The 16,491-nt window shown below is 40.7% G+C and overlaps 1 protein-coding gene across 1 annotated transcript in view; it reads right to left on the minus strand.

The window, feature by feature from the left end:
• Window positions 1-16,163, minus strand: part of TAOK3 (TAO kinase 3) — a 188,703-nt gene extending 172,540 nt beyond the window's left edge. The window contains exon 1 of the mRNA XM_027566729.1: window positions 15,902-16,163. The gene's annotated coding sequence lies outside the window, so the exon portion shown is untranslated. The remainder of the gene's footprint in view (window positions 1-15,901) is intronic.
• Window positions 16,164-16,491: the final 328 nt, after the last annotated feature.

The following is a 16,491-nucleotide window of genomic DNA, read 5'->3' on the forward strand; positions in this document are numbered from 1 at the left end:
CACTACTACATATAATATAAATAACCAACAAGGACCTACTATATGGCACAGGGAACTATACTCAATATTTTATAATAATCTGAGGGAAAAAAATCTAAAGAAACAGATATATATGTTTGTATGATGGAATCAATTTGCTATACACCTGAAACCAATACAACACTGTAAATCACCTATGCTTCAATTTTAAAAAATCACCTGGGAGTTTGCAGAAAAACAGTAAGAACTGAATAGGAAAAGTTTCAAACAGGAAGTAAATTTTACACAGGGTCTTGAAGAAAAGGTAAAATCTGACAAGGCAGAAAGAAGGGAGGAGGGTTTTTTGAGGAAAATAAATAGTAACAGAGGCTCAACACTTGAATCAGCACAACGTTCAAGACAGACTTCAATGGCAGAAAGAACAGGCCAAGGAACACAGGAAATGAAGATGGATGAGTAGTATGGGACAGATTAGACAGGGTGTCAAAAGTCAGGCAGAAGAGGTTAGACTTAGTGTGGTAGATAACAGGGAACCAATGAAACTTTCCAGTAAGGGGAGAGATGTGCTAAAAGCAGTAGCATTTACAGAAGGTTAATCAAGATGAGCTGGAAAAAAGAGGGAAGCGAAGGAAGGCAATTGTAGTAATCCAGTAATGAGGTGGTAGGGGTATGAGTGTGATAAGTGCACACAGAGTGTTTCTTAGTGGCAATGTGATGGGCCTGGAGACCGTACAATCGGGAGGGGTACCAGAAAAACACAGACTAACCGAGGGACTGGCTACAAGGTAAAAGAGTCAGACCACAGATCAAAACCTGGACATCTCAAACACTAGAAATACTTATGCAAGGCCTAAAGGTTTTTCAAGTACTCTCTCTGTAAGTAGTTCCATTGTTTTGTTTAGTAAATTTACTGAAGGTGCTCCCTACTTTCACAACTGTTTTGCTAACACAGCCCCATGAAAGTCTGTTAAGGTAAAAATTCATTTGTTTTCAATACATTTTTCAATACAAAGTTAATTAACGTGTCACAGGATATAAGCTCCCAGAGAATAACATGGTGAAAAGAGAAAAACATTCTTCTTTACATTCAAGTGTATGTTCCTTACAGTCTGGTTCTAGTCCCCCTCCGCCTAAAACAAAAACGAAAAAAACTAACACATCCCTTGAAAACTCAACCTGGTTTGTTTTTTTTTTTTCCCAGCTGATCTAAAATCTCAAAACATAGTCCCGACTTTAATCTGGTAGTGAGCCAGTCCGAAAAAAACCAACAAACTCTCGTGAGAAAATGAATTAAGAAATCAACATTTTGCCATGTTGCTTTCCTGAGTTGTGCTATCAAATTAGGAAGAAATTCTCAGAAGTGAAAAACAAGGAGAAAAACGTTACTAAAGCCAAATTTAGCAGGTTCATATGTATATATATATATTTTTTTTACTAAATATTTAAGTCTACAGTCAACTCTTCCCTGCTTCCACTCTCCTTAGAGAGTAGTAAATACAGAAATGGCATAAAGAAGATTTACAGATTTCATTCACATGCTCCACAGTTTTTTCGGATTCTTCTATTCCTGCAACACTGACCCTGCTATCTATACACAGCTGCACGCACTGTTTCATACCTTCTCTCAAGATCATTTTCTGGTAGACCTGTGAATAAGACTCGAAACATTCCCAAACAGCAAAAATAACTCTATCTGCTATCATTCACTGAACTCTTCCTTTACAATGTGTAACCAAACTTGTGCTTTAATACACAACCTCGTTTAATCCTCATAGCAATCTTGCAAGGTAGGTACTATGATTATGCCCATTTAACCAGTGAAGAAACCAAGGCTTTGGGAGTTCAGGGAATTATACAAGGTCACAAACCTAGTGACCTAGTAAGTGGCAGATATGTTCATCTGACATGCTCTTGTGAATCGTTAGAATACACTGCCAATCCTACAGACATGTGAGTGAAACCAAAAGTGAGAGATAAGGAAGGGTGGCGTGCTATTCACAGAGTCCAAGGGTTTGAGAGGAGCATCAAAGATACAAATGGAGAGATTTCTGGACTCGTCTCTAACCTTTCCTTACACAATTCCTGGAGGAGAGTGAGACAGTGCTATGAAATGGGAGTGAACTGTCTCCTCTTGTAGGAGGACACATATTACACGACTATTTCATGGTATTGACAGGATCTCAACATCTTAATTTGATTCACATTAAAAAAAATGTTACTTAGATAGGCCAGGTCAAGACGAATTAGGCTGATTGGTGACATCAAAATGCTTTAAAAAAATATTTTCTTAATAGAATTCCAGTGACCTGAGAAACCTATGTAACTCCTACCAATGACCCTGAAATAGAAACTAGCTTTTTAAAGCTACTTCTCAGTACAACATATATATTCATAAGAAAACATTTTTAAAAATAACTCTCCTTATGCATCTGGGCAGAGATGTCATATTTCCTCCACAAAGCTTCCTTTTATGTTGCAACACTAAGAATCTCAATTTTAGGCTGAACTAGAACAACTGAGAACTGCAAACTCCTTCACAGGAGATGATTATTTTTAATAGTTTTTATATAAATTGTCTAAAACTTTACGTTTTAACTCTGCAATACTCTTCACTAGAGGGTAAAGCAGTTAAAGTTTCAAGTTCTGTTTCCCCTCACCCCTCTCTTTTTTTTTCTGCTAACACATGGTCTTTCACAAAAGAGTCAGTGTGATCTCTGCCGACTGAAGATAACAGATATGACTGTGGTAAACTCAAGAAGATTAAGCACATGTCAAGTAATTCAGAAGTTTAAAACTTGTCACCTGTGTGTGAAACCAGCAAACAGTTATAACTGGTTAAATAAACATGGACAAATTAGTAGGATGTAATTAGTAACTACCACTTTTCCCTCCAATGAGTGGTGTCTGGGCAGGCAGCCATACAATCTGCAATAATCGGTCACTACTGTGAAGCCCCAGCAACTTCCTCTGCCCCACCCTCATCTAACCTCCGACTGGGATACTTTTGGACTGCTAAAAGAATGCTCAGATAATCACAAAAGTCCTCTTTATCAGTGAACACTGAAATTTACCTAATTTGCTCTTTTAGGTTTTTAACATTCATAAATATTAAGAAAAAATGCAATATGATAATATTTCAAAGATTATTTGAAGGTTTTGATTTCCTTTTTATATGTTAGAAAGAATAGTGTCCCCAAATCAGTAATATCCACTGCAATGCTTCTTGACCCTGATGCTGGGAAAGACTATAGGCAAAAAGAGAAGAGGGCAGCAGAGGATGAGATGGTTGGATGGCATCATTGACTCAATGGACATGGATCTGAGCAAACTCTGGGAGACAGTGAAGGACAGGGAAACCTGGCATGCCTTCAGTCGACAGGGTCACAAAGAGTTGGAAACAACTTAGCGACAGAACAACAACAATCCTATGTACCATCATAAGACTTTACAGATAAAGACTTTACATAAAATACCAGGAGTTTAGAAGTCAGGGTTATACACATTTCATTTAAACCATGTTCCAAGAGTCTAGTAAATTTGGGAAAAACTGTTAAGGTAGCTTTCCTGGTTTATAAAATATTATGAATGACATACAAATATGAGATATTTAAAAAGTATCCACTTGCCTACTTCATGTAATTTCACCTCATGGACTGGAGTAGTCCCATAAATTATTACCTCATGCCTAAGATATTTTATTTTTATACTTTAATAAGTAAACTACCCTTACTACTAAAGAAAAAAAATTACAAAACAAAGTAAATGTGATCAAATCTTCTGACTTTTCTGCCTCTAAATGTGATATTACATAAAAAAAAAAAAAAAACCTGCTCTGTTTTCTCTCCTTTTATCCCTTTCTGTGAAAGAAGAAAAATGGGAAGTGGCTTGTTATTTTTTAAGATCTCCGGGATAAACAAGTGTGCTGTTTTAAGTAGCCTAATTTTGAACTGTTGTCTTATAGTAATAATATCATTCATTATCAAAAACTGCATCCATTTAATAAAAATGGCCTTCAGTATATTTAAAATTTGTGTTTAAAAAACTCTTCTGACAAGATTTTGATGTTTTATTTGCAGCTTAGTATTTACCTTACTTATCCAGGAGAAAGGAAAAAATAAAACACTTTGAAAATAATCCCCACTAATAGTTATTTGTAGAATATCAAACTACAAATTAAAATTAATAGAGCATATGAATCCAGTGAATTTTTAGGTTGATTGCTCTCAGCTGGACTTTTGAGTTAAGGCCATAAATATTCACATGAAACTCAACAGAGTTTATTAGCTATGTTTAGACACAAACTATATTTATAATAAAACATTACATTTAAAACAAAACACCAAGCTTACTCTAAGTAGATCTTCTCAAACGCATGTCCTACATTCCCCATTTGACATACTAAAGACTTTAAAAATTCTTTACTTAGCTACAGCAATCAGTAAGATTGCCCCAGAGATGGCTTTCTTTAAAAGGCAGCCTCTTATTCACTTAGGAAAGATAAAACTGAATTCCACTTAAGTTGTAAGAACAAGATCATGCTATCAGCACCTTCATCCTGAGAAAGGAAGTTATTATAGTCACAGTTTTATAAATGAGGCTTTAAGAGAGTACTTCCTGGTCAGACAGTTAACGTCAACAGCATTTTATATAGCTTTACATTTCGACATTTTGAAAAGAGCTTTCTGAAAACTTTTCCTGATTCTTTTCCTCCTGTCCCCACAACAGAGGAAAACCAGCTCAAGCTAAACGAACCTTAAGGTAAAATCTACGAAATCCTACCAATGTCTACCGTTATGGTATCATGTAAATATCAGAACTGGTTGTTATTGTTGATAATATCAGCTTAAGTTTTAGTTATTGTACATTTACGCACCCTCTGTCTAATCCCCTCTGTGCGCTGGAGTGAAGTTTCAGGGTACACAACATTAGAAGGAAAAGAAACGTTAGAAAGAAAAGAAAGGAAAGACAACTCACCAATTCCTTGATAATGAAGATGATGCCAGTCAGCATTCACAGTTCAATTTTCAAATTCAAAGTTAGTTATCTTTTAAACTTATATATATACATATATATATATACACATATATACAAACAAGCAAAAAAACCCAACTCCACGAAACCTTGTACAATCCGAATAAGGAACTGCAGATAAAAGCAGCGTGACCTGGGTGCTGCTCATGACTATCTGTATTGCAAGCTCAAGTATTTCCTGTTACGACGCCCATTGGTTCCCACAGGTGCAAGTGCCTATGGGTGTTGCCGCTTTACCCTTCCTTTGGTAAGTGAACCGCTAAAGGAGATTTCAGGTTGGCATAATCAATGCTGGGAACTATTGGGGCAGAACTACCCCGGGCTAATACCAAGAGCCTCCCAAACTAGCTTGATTGTGAATTGATGATTACCTAATTCAAAACGGCTGGAGAAAATTTATTTTAGTAGATGTTTATGATTTTTCTAAGACGCACTGTTATTAAAGAATATTTGTGATTTTACTCAACAAATATGTATTAATTGCTTTCTCTGTGGAAAGCTCTATTTAGGCACTAGGAATATAGTAGTGAACAAAACAAAATCCCTGTGGTCATTCATACACTGTCTGGTAGACTTTTGACTATTTCACATATATAATGAGAAAACTTCCCTAAAGGCAGAGATAAAAGAAATTTGTATGGAAATTTGGAGAGTCAATTGTAGTGCTTATTATACAAAACTAAAAAGCACTGTAATTAAGGCCATGCCACCTTAAACCTTAAAGAACTTTTCCAGAACCTAGTACAGAAAAACAAGATTCTTTATGTTTGCAGTGTTTCTAAAAGGCCAGGTTGGAGGCAATGGCGTATGTTCCAGCAGGGAAAAGGAAAAACTTCTCACCATGAGTCACCAGTGACTAAGTTCTTTTAATTCAGGCTTAAAACACATTTCAAACCCAATTACTTGTACATGCAGAAAACTGATAACCCCAAATTAACATCAGGAGCTTGATTTGACCAATTTTCAGGGTTAATATTAGCAGCTAAGAAAAATAAATGAAGTGCTTTTAATGCGAAAATGCCCCTGTACTGAATTTTGTTATCATTTTGGTCTTATAAGTCTTTACTGCCTAAGGGCCATGTTAGAAGCTTCCATTAGATTTTATTACAAGGAATGTTGTTTTCTTAGATTGTAGCCAGACTGGGACACAATCATCTTGGATATATGATGTCATGGTAGGAATGGCTTTTATTTGTATTCAGTAAAACAAAAACACAATAAATTCAGGGCTGCTCAAAAAAATGTAAAGCCCAGAGAATAAAATATATGGATAAAATCCACTCTTCCCAGCTATGCTTCACTTCCTTAGGATTTTATTATGTTTCAAATAACAAACTTTCTTTTTTGACAACAAATGGGAGAAATTCCCAGAGCCAAATTCATCCATTTAGTGAGTCAATAAATCTTTATTGAGCAACTACTACGTTTCCCTGGTGCCTCAGTCACTAAAGAATCCTCCTGCAATGCAGGAGACAGGAGTTTGATCCCTGGGTTGGGAAGATGCGCTGGAGAAGGAAATAGCGACTCACTCCAGTATTTGTGTCTGGGAAATCCCATGGACAAAGGAACCTGGCAGGCAGTTCTTGGGGTTATAAGGGTCAGACACAACTTAGTGGCTAAACCACCACCACTACATGCTAGGTAGGCACTGTTTCATGAGTTGGGAAAAAGCAATGAATAAGAAAATCTCTGCTTTCATGGAGTCTAAATTCTAGTGGAGGGATATAAGGCAAACAAAAACATAAAATATCTGATGTGTCAGAATGGTGTCCTCTCTCCAGTATAGAGAAGAATGCAATATGAAAGATAAGGATAAAAATAAGAAAATGTACAAAGTAAGCACTTAAGGAATTTAGAGGAGAGAGTAGCAAGAAGATGATCAGAGAAGGCCTCAGGAAAGATGGCATTAAAATTAGATCTGCGGGAATTCCCTGGTAGTCCCAGTGGTAAGGACTCAGCGCTTTGACTGCTGGGGACCTGAGTTTGATCACTGCTTGGGGAAACTAAGATCCCACAAACTGAACTCTGAAATAGGAGGAATAGAAAAGGCATTCCAGGGAAAAGAAACAGCAGGAACAAAGGCCTGAACGTGTAATCAGTATAAGTGCTTGGCTGTAAGCAGGCTGTTCTGGGACACAGGAGATAGATATAGATATATACAGATATAGATATAGATGGATTATGGGGCTATAGGAATGCTAAAACAGGTTGATAAATCTGTACTGAATTTAGTAGGCCACAGGGTATTAAAAGTTTTTAACACAGAAGTGACAAAATCAGAGCTGTACTTTAGGGGGAATAAGAGAGCAATAGTGTATACAGGAAGAACAAAAAAGAGGAGACTGGAAACTTGTCACAGTAGACCTTCCTGAGCACATATTTTGGGCTTTCATTAGCTTTTTCTTGAACCTTTAAGAAATATACAGTAAAACGTGTATTGAGTTGAAAAACCAGATCTAGGTTACAGTGGTCAAGTTTGCCACTGTCGGTATGGCCTTGGGAAGTCACTCACATTGTTGTTGAGTCGCCCAGTCATGTCTGACTCTTTGTAACCCCAGGGACTGCAGCACACCAGGCGTCCCTATCCCTCACCATCTCCAGGAGTTTGCCCAAGTTCGTGTTCATTGCATCAGTGATGCCGTCCAGCCATCTCATCCTCTGATGTCCTCTTCTCCTTCTGCCTTCAATCTTTCCCGGCATCAGGGACTTTTCCAATGAGTCATCTATTCACATCAGATGACCAAAATACTGGAGCTTCAGCTTCAGCATCAGTCCTTCTAGTGAGTATTTAGGGTTGATCTCCCTTAAGATTGACTGGTTTGTTCTCCTTACAGTCCAAGGGACTTTCAGGAGTCTTTTCTAGCACCAAAGTTTGAAGGCATCAATTTTTTGGTGTTCTGCCTTCTTTATGGTCCAGCTCTCACAACAATACATGACCGCTAGGAAGACCATAGCCTTGATTATACAGACCTTTGTTGGCAGAGTAATGTCTCTCCTTTTCGGCACACTGTCTAGGTTTGTCATGGCTTTCCTGCCATGAGGCAATGGTCTTCTGATTTCATGACTGCAGTCACCATCTGCAGTGATTTTAGAGCCCAAGAAGAGGAAATCTGTCACTACTTCCACCTTTTCCCCTTCTATTTGCCATGCAGTAATGGGGCTAGATGCCAAGATCTTAGTATTTTTAATAGTCTTAAGTTGGCTCTTTCACTCTCCTCCTTCACCTTCATCAAGAGGCTCTTTAGTTCCTCTTCACTTACTGCCATTCGGAGAAGGCACTGGCACCCCACTCCAGTACTCTTGCCTGGAAAATCCCATGGATGGAGGAGCCTGGAAGGCTGTAGTCCATGGGGTCGCTGAGGGTCGGACACCACTGAGCGACTTCACTTTACTTTTCACTTTCATGTATTGGAGAAGGAAATGGCACCCCACTCCAGTGTTCTAGCCTGGAGAATCCCAGGGATGGGGGAGCCTGGTGGGCTGCTGTCTATGGGGTTGCACAGAGTCGGACACGACTGAAGTGACTTAGGAGCAGCAGCAGCACTTACTGCCATTAGGGCAGTAACATCTGCATATCTGAGGTTGTTGACTTGATTCCAATTTGTCACTCATCTAGCCCGGCAATTCTTGTGATGTGCTCAGCATATACGTTAAACAAACAGGGTGACAGCAGACAGCCCTGTCGTACTACTTTCTCGATTTTGAACCAATCAGTTGTCTCGTACAAGGTTCTAATTGTTGCTTCTTGACCTGCATACAGGTTTCTCAGGAGACAGGTAAGATGGTCTGGTATTCCCATCTCTTTAAGAGCTTTCCACAGATTGTCATGATCCACATAGTCAAAGGCTTTAGCATAGTCTATGAAACAGAAATAGATGTTTTTCTGAAATTTCCTTGCTTTCTCTGTAATCCAGAAAATGTTGGCAATTTGATCTCTAGTTCCTCCTCCTTTTCTAAACCCAGCTTGGACATGTGGAAGTTCTTTGTTCACATAATGCTGAGGCCTAGCATGCAGGATTTTAAGCATGATCTTACTAGCGTGGGAGATGAGTGCAACTGTCCAATGGTTAGCATATTCTTTGGTACCACCCTTCTTGGGGAGTGGGGTGAGAATTGATTTTTTCCAGTCCTGTGGGCACTGCTGGGTCTTCCAGATCTGCTGACATAATGAATGCAAAACCTTGCTGACATCATCCTTTAAGGATTTGAATCAAATTGATTACATTCTTTGAGGCTGAAGATGGAGAAGCTGTATACAGTCAGCAAAAACAAGACCTGGAGCTGACTGTGGCTCAGATCATCAGTTTCTCAAAGCAAAATTCAGTCTTAAACTAAAGAAAACAGGGAAAAATAATAGGCCAGCCAGGTATGACTTAAATCAAATCCTGTATGAATTTGCAGTAGAGATAATGAATAGATTCAAAGGACAAGATCTAGTTAACAGTGAGCCTGAAGAACTAGGGACAGAGGTCCGTGATATTGTACAGAAGGTGGCGAATAAAACCATCCCAAAGAAAAAGAAAAGCAAGAGGGCAAAGAGGTTATCTGAGGAGGCTTTACAAATAGTGGAAGAATGAAGAGAAGCAAAAAGCAAGGGAGACAGGGAAAGGTACATCCATTTAAATGCAGAGTTCCAAAAAATAGCTAGAAGAGAAAAGAAGGCCTTCTTCAAAGAACAACGCTTAACAATAGAACAACAAAAGGAGAAAGACTGGAGAGCTCTTCAGGGAAATTGGAAACATCAAGGGAGCATTCTGCCCAAAGATGGATACAATAAAGGATAAAAATGGCAAAGACCTAGTAGACGCTGAAGAGATCAAGAAGAGATGTAAAGAAAACACAAAATAACACAGAAGTATAAAAAAGATCTTAATGAAGTGGATTACTACAATGGTGTGGTTAGTCACCCAGAGCCAGACATTCTAGAGTGCAAAGTCAAGTGGGCCTTAAGAAGTACGCTGTTAATAAAGCTAGTGGATGTGATGAAATTCCAGGAAGTCACTCATACTGAGTCTCAATTTCCCTACGTGTGACCTATTAATTATTCTTTTTGGAGCCAGGAGCCACGGGATTCATCAAGTGATTAGATACTGAGGATAGAGCAAACACAGCACTAAAAAATGGTTTCAAGTGATTAAAATAACAAGCAGCTATCACTTGTTAAACACTTCCTATGCATTTATCACTGTACTTGGTGCTTTACATAAATCACATCATTTATTCCTTATAAGCCATAAGGGCTTCCCTTATGGCTCAGCTGGTAAAGAATCTGCCGGCAATGTGTGAGACCTGGGTTCAATCCCTGGGTTGGGAAGATCCCCTGGAGAAGGGAAAGGCAACCTACTCCAGTATTCTGGCCTGGAGAATTCCATGGACTGAACAGTCCATGGGGTCGCAAAGAGTTGGACATGACTGAGCGACTATCACTTCACTATTCCTTATAAGAATCTTGTGAGGCCCATATTTTTGTTTTACAGATGAGAGAACTGAGAGCTTTAAACACTTAAGTAACTTAACCAGGATAAGCAAACTGGCATAGTGATAAAGCCAAAATAGGTGCCTGGGTCTGAGTCTCAGGCCCTTTCTCTTTTCAATGTATCATGCTGTTTTCTACATGGCAGATAAATAATGCTAACATTTGTTCTTGGGTTGCAACAGAATCATTCTTTTAACACTCTTTTGATGCACTAAAAGCCCTCAGTGAAAATATGAAACTAAATGTGAACATAATCTAATAATTTTCCATCATTAATTCATTCACATCCATTCAACTGACATGTAATGAGCACCCTTCATACTCTGTGCCTGCTATTAAATCTTGATCTAGAAGAGTTAAAAACTCTATTTATGTGGTTTGGGGAAATATTTGTGTATTTACACAGAAAGCCTTCAAGAAGTAAAGGCTAATATTTGCAATAGAATGAAAAATTGGCCATGAACTCCGATTCTGTTTTGTATGCCTACTGCCAAGACCAATTAGGTTATTAGTTTATTTAAGAAAGCATTCTGTCTTGATTAGTGCCATCTATTGTAATGGGTAAATAAAATGTATTTGAATTGTCATAAGCCTTGATTGCTATGGACAAAAGCCACTGTCATTAGACAGAAAATGAAACATATAAAAATACTACACAGAGTCCTAGTCTGATTTGGAAATAAAAGGTTATCCTCCTGTCCATCAAAAATAGTGTGAGGAAGTAAAACTGAAATCTTCTAATGAGTACTTTGATAACTGACTAAAATAGTAAGCATAACAAATATGGGGTTGATTTTGCTATCCATCATTTTTACTGAGGCCAGGGGTTAGGTGAAAGGTTCCCAAACACTAGGCTACAACATATCAGTTCCAATGTTAGGAGCTAAACTGACATGAGCCACCTATAAGTAGGTTTTGCTAGGTGTAAGATGTTTATTACATGGCATGTTCCTCTTCTCACTCTAGGGATGATAAATGTGTATCTTTGAGAAAGGGGATAATGGTTAGGAGTTGATCTGCGTATCATGAAACTGACCCCTATGCCACTCTGATGTAAAGTAGAAATAATTTCCAAAGACTTTAAATATACTCATTTCTAACAAATCCCAGGTCAGACAGAAAAAAATGCATTCAGTTCAGTTCAGTTTTAGGTAACTTTAAAAACATGTAGCTGGAATGATAAAATTTATCAACTTAATTCCTACATCATAAAATTTCTGAATACCTGTTATTTTTAATTTGTTGCCCATAGCCTGTAAGTTAGTTACATCACATTTTGGTCCATAAATTCAATGCATCTAATCCATTATTAGATGTAAGTAAATTTTTTTTTTTACTACAATGAATTCGAGTTTGAAAATAGTAACAAATTTTTAACGTATCCTTACAAATGACAAAGTAACCAATTAAATGAATGTTAAAGCTAAATAATCACAAACTACACTTTCCATGAAGAAATGCAATTGTACAATATCCCATAACTCAAAACTACTAATCCAAAACTATGGTGGGACTCTTTCATTGAAGACTGAAAAGAAGTCTTCTCTTAGAACAGTCACAAAACACTGTTTGATGGAAGCTTTCCCTCTGTCCACCTGCTTTCTTTTTAGGGGGAGGGAAAAAACAGACTGAAGGAAAAGACTATAAAGGAAAGATGCTTTTAATGTCTATAAAATAAACTCTAAAAAAACCCTAAAGTCAAAGTACCAATAGTTACTTTTCATTCATTCTCCCATATCACTGAAACCAACAAGTATGAACAGTGGCAAGTAAGAGAACTTTTTTCAGGTTGGCTTAAAAATTAAGCCAAATTAGATATCAAGGTAGACTCTGAGATTACAATGATTTGACTGTATATGACTCAAGTGCTAAAGAAAGTATAAAATGGGTTATTGTATTTACTGGGCAGTACTTGCATCCTGCTAAACTAAGAATTATTTGAGAACTCCAAACCAAAAAAAGCATGTATTCTTTGGTGGTTATAACCATGGAAGGATGAGGCTCCTTCTTAATCTCTGCTTTTGATTATATTTTTTTAATCAAAAAGTAACAGGTATAATGAAAACCAGTATTTTACATATTAACAGCTTCTCAAAGTGTAGTTTTATTTTGTGAAACAAATGAAAATAAACTCCCACAGAATTGCTACGCTCCTAACCAACCTCCCCTACCTCCACCCCATGTCCCCAGAAATAAAAAGTTATTATAGACCCTGCCTATTATTAAAAATCCTATTACAAGGGTTTTCTTGTCATCGTCTCTGGGTCAATACCATAGCATAACATGGTTTAAATGACTGCTTTAGTAATCACTCAGGGGAGTATCAGAATATTTTCTTTTCTTAGAAGGAACTAAAGTTTCATCTTGAGAGACCATAATTTGTACCAGACAGAAATGAGCTAACAAGGATGATGGAAGAGCTTATCTATTCAAACATTTCTATTACTTTGCAGGATTATTGTTACCGAGATTCTCAATCCTTCTACAGACTATTTTATACATTACATGCACTACATGGAGAAGGCAATGGCACCCCACTCCAGTACTCTTGCCTGGAAAATCCCATAGAGGAGCCTGGAAGGCTGCAGTCCACGGGGTCGCTAAGAGTCGGACACGACTGAGCGACTTCACTTTCACTTTTCACTTTCATGCATTGGAGAAGGAAATGGCAACCCACTTCAGTGTTATTTCCTGGAGAATCCCAGGGACGGGGGAGCCTGGTGGGCTGCCGTCTATGGGGTCGCACAGAGTCGGACACGACTGAAGTGACTTAGCAGCTTAGCAGCATGCACTACATAATAAATACATGCCCCTTATAAACCTAGGCTTTCCAGGTGGTTCTGTGGTAAAGAATCTGCCTGCCAATGTAGAAGATATGGGTTCCATCCCTGGGTCAGGAAGATGCCTTGGAAAAGGAAATGGCAACCCACACCAGCATTCCTGCCTGGAGAATACCATGGACAGAGGACCATGGTGGGCTACAGTCCAGGTGGTCGCAAAGAGTCAGAGTCAACTAAGCATGCATGCCCCTTGTAAATAACCCTCTGGAGTTAACTAACCTTCCTTTTACTTATACCTAGGGTTCTGGAAAAATAAATTTAATGTAAAAAAGTTATACTTTATACATCTTAAACATAGTCTCTCATATTTCAAATTTGTTTTTGTGTATCTACTATTTGTATTTGTGTATTTGTTCCTCTCATAACCATAACTTCTGTTTCTGAGGACTTCTCAGAAAGAGAAGTCCTTTCTCTTTCTGGTGGAATTTTCATAACCACACCAAACTCCACACTCTCTGAAACCATTGTACCTGATACAAAACAGTTCTGTATCAGGTAATATCAAATGAAAATCCTCAAATGATACATTACCTCTACTTATTATCACCCTCATGTAAGATATCTTCAGTAATTTTTGTCTTGGATTTAAACATTCAGTTCTCTGTAAGCCTTCTACATTATGTCTTTGAGAAATAATACAGCATTTCTTTCTTCTTCTTAGCTGCCCATTACTGAACACAGGCAAAGGCTTCCAATAAGACATTATTTTCAACCTGAAATAAAGACAATATCTAAATAACTGCAAAATGATAGGGTAATTACGTGAGATAAGTCACTTCAGTCCTGTTGGACTCTTGGGACTCTATGGATTATAGCTCTTCTGTCCATAGGATTCTCCAGGCAAGAATATTGGAGGGGATCATCCCCCAGTATTTCCCCCAAGCCATCATTTTCTAAGTCTACTTCTATCAAAAAGAAACCTGTCTCAAGGGTGAGGAGAAGCAACACACACACAAAAAAGAGGTTAAAAAATTCAAATGTAAAACCGCTGGGAACAATCATAACAAAGCGTGTGCATTCAAGAGAACACTGGAAAGGTAGTCAGGACAGTATTAACATATCCTAAGTATTCTGAACAACTAGCCTGGTCATTAATTTTCACATCTGTCAAAGTAGGAGGCTGCCCCTCATTTCCTACCCTCTATGGCTTTCCACTATTTGTTTTAGCATTTTACTAGACATACACTTGCTTTCCACCAGTGTAGTGTCTGGTTTAAATAGGCTTCTCTCTCTCCTTAGCTTGTCCTGGAATTTCGCCTAAAGTTCAGTCCTGGTAGCTTTTAGGACAAGAATTCTAACTGGAAAGTGGTGTTAGTTCAGTGACTCCAATACTTCTTTTCAAAATTTAGTTTGACTTTTCAATTATCTTTCCAACACATCAAAGATAAACAGTCAAACTTACTATATTCGTTCCTTTAAGTCTGCCTTGTAAACACTGATACTGGTGTGCTGCCGAACCTGAAAGAATTTCTGAGCTCCTCTCTGAGCCCAAGTGAAAAAAGAAGCAGGGTCTATCAAAATTTAAACAGCCTAATGAATCAAAAACCTGCATCTCCAAGAGGGGCCCTTCCCTTTCCACTTGTCTGTGGGAGTTAAAGAAGCCCGGTTCAACTTTTCACGCTCTGAGGAAGCACTGAAGTCAGGAAGCCCCTCACTTTCAAGGCATCCACGCCCAACTAGGAGAAACAGATGGGAAGCCAGGCGGCCAGTGAGCCGAGGTCCCTAGCCCCTCGCTCCTGCCCTTTCCCGGATCCTCGCACTTCAGCCGGACCCTCCAGTCCGTGCGTTCTCCCAGAAGATGTTAATTACATAATCCCCGTTCCTCAGAGTCACCCACGGAGTCCTGGGGGCTCCCGCGGTCCCCCGTCTCCCACTCCGTCCTAAGAAAGCTCAGCTGACTGCACCCGGGGAGCGGCGGCCGGCTGTCGCGATTCGCCCAGCGCCGCGACCCGGACCCAGACCCCCTCTTCTCGCCAACGCGGGGCGGGGCCGCACCTCCGCCGCAGCCCCTGGGGAACCCCTCAGACTCAGGTCCTCAGCCCCCAAGGGGTCCCCCGTCACAGCCGCTGTCCCAGCTCCTCTCGGTGTCCCCCAACACACCTGCTGTCCCAAGCCTCAAGGAGTCCACTTTGCCGCTCAGACCCTCTGTCCTGGTCCATTTCTGGGGCTCCTCCTTTGAGACCCTCTTCCCCAGCCGCTCTCGGGGTCTTCCCTCAGACCCACTGTCCCAGCTCCTTTCAGGGTCTCGCCCTCCTCAGATCCACCGTCCCAACTCCTCTCAGGTCTCCCCCCTCCCTCAGATCCCCTATCCCAGCTCCCCAGGGTTCCCTCCTTACACCCAATGTCCCAGCTCCTCTGAGGGCCCCCTCCCGTCACTCCCGCTGTCCCAAGCCCTCTCGAGGTTTCCCTCTCAGGCCCGCGGGGCCGGCCCCTCTGAGGGGTCTCCTCTCCACAGAGAGGACTGTCAAAACCACTCCCGGAACTCCTCTCCCTCGAGTACTCGCCGACCCCACTCCGCCCTGGGTCGGCTCGTCTCGACTCACTCTGTCAACTCCTCGCGCCCCGGTGCTCTCACCTCAGATCTGCTGTCACCACCCCGGGCCCCGCGTCGCCGCCGCCGCTTCCTCTCTCACACTTGCTCCGGAGTCGCTCTTCTGCCGCTGTTCCCCGGTGAATACCTGGGTCCAGTCACTGAATGTCCGGTCCAGCAGCGCAGAGCGTCCGCCCGCGGTCTCCGTGTCGGGTCCCACTCTCGCAAGCAGGACCCCAACGCCGCCGTCGCAACTGGGCGCCTCACGGACCCTCCCGCGGCAGCCGCTGCTGCTGTCCGAGGTGCGGCTCCTGCCAGGGGTGGCCAATCGCACCCGACTGCGCCGAGCGCGCTCCGCCCAATCGTCCCAGTCTGCCCGCCCCCTGCCCCCGGCCACGCCCCTAGTCAGGCTCCGATAGGCTCTCTACTGACCTTCCCTGATCGTGGGGCACAGACCCGTGGCCGGATATAGGTACTTGATTGGAGGTGCCTGGGAAGCCGAGCGGTCGATGGCTCCCGAGGATTGGCGGAGTTGAATGTGGGCGGGATAGGGAGGGGCGGGGTTTCCTCAGACGCGGAAGACCTCGCAACTTCAGATACACACTGGCCCGCCTGGGGTGGGGTCTGGCTTGTTT

Source organism: Bos indicus x Bos taurus, chromosome 17 (assembly GCF_003369695.1).
Source record: "Bos indicus x Bos taurus breed Angus x Brahman F1 hybrid chromosome 17, Bos_hybrid_MaternalHap_v2.0, whole genome shotgun sequence".
In the NCBI taxonomy this organism is placed as follows: domain Eukaryota; kingdom Metazoa; phylum Chordata; class Mammalia; order Artiodactyla; family Bovidae; genus Bos; species Bos indicus x Bos taurus.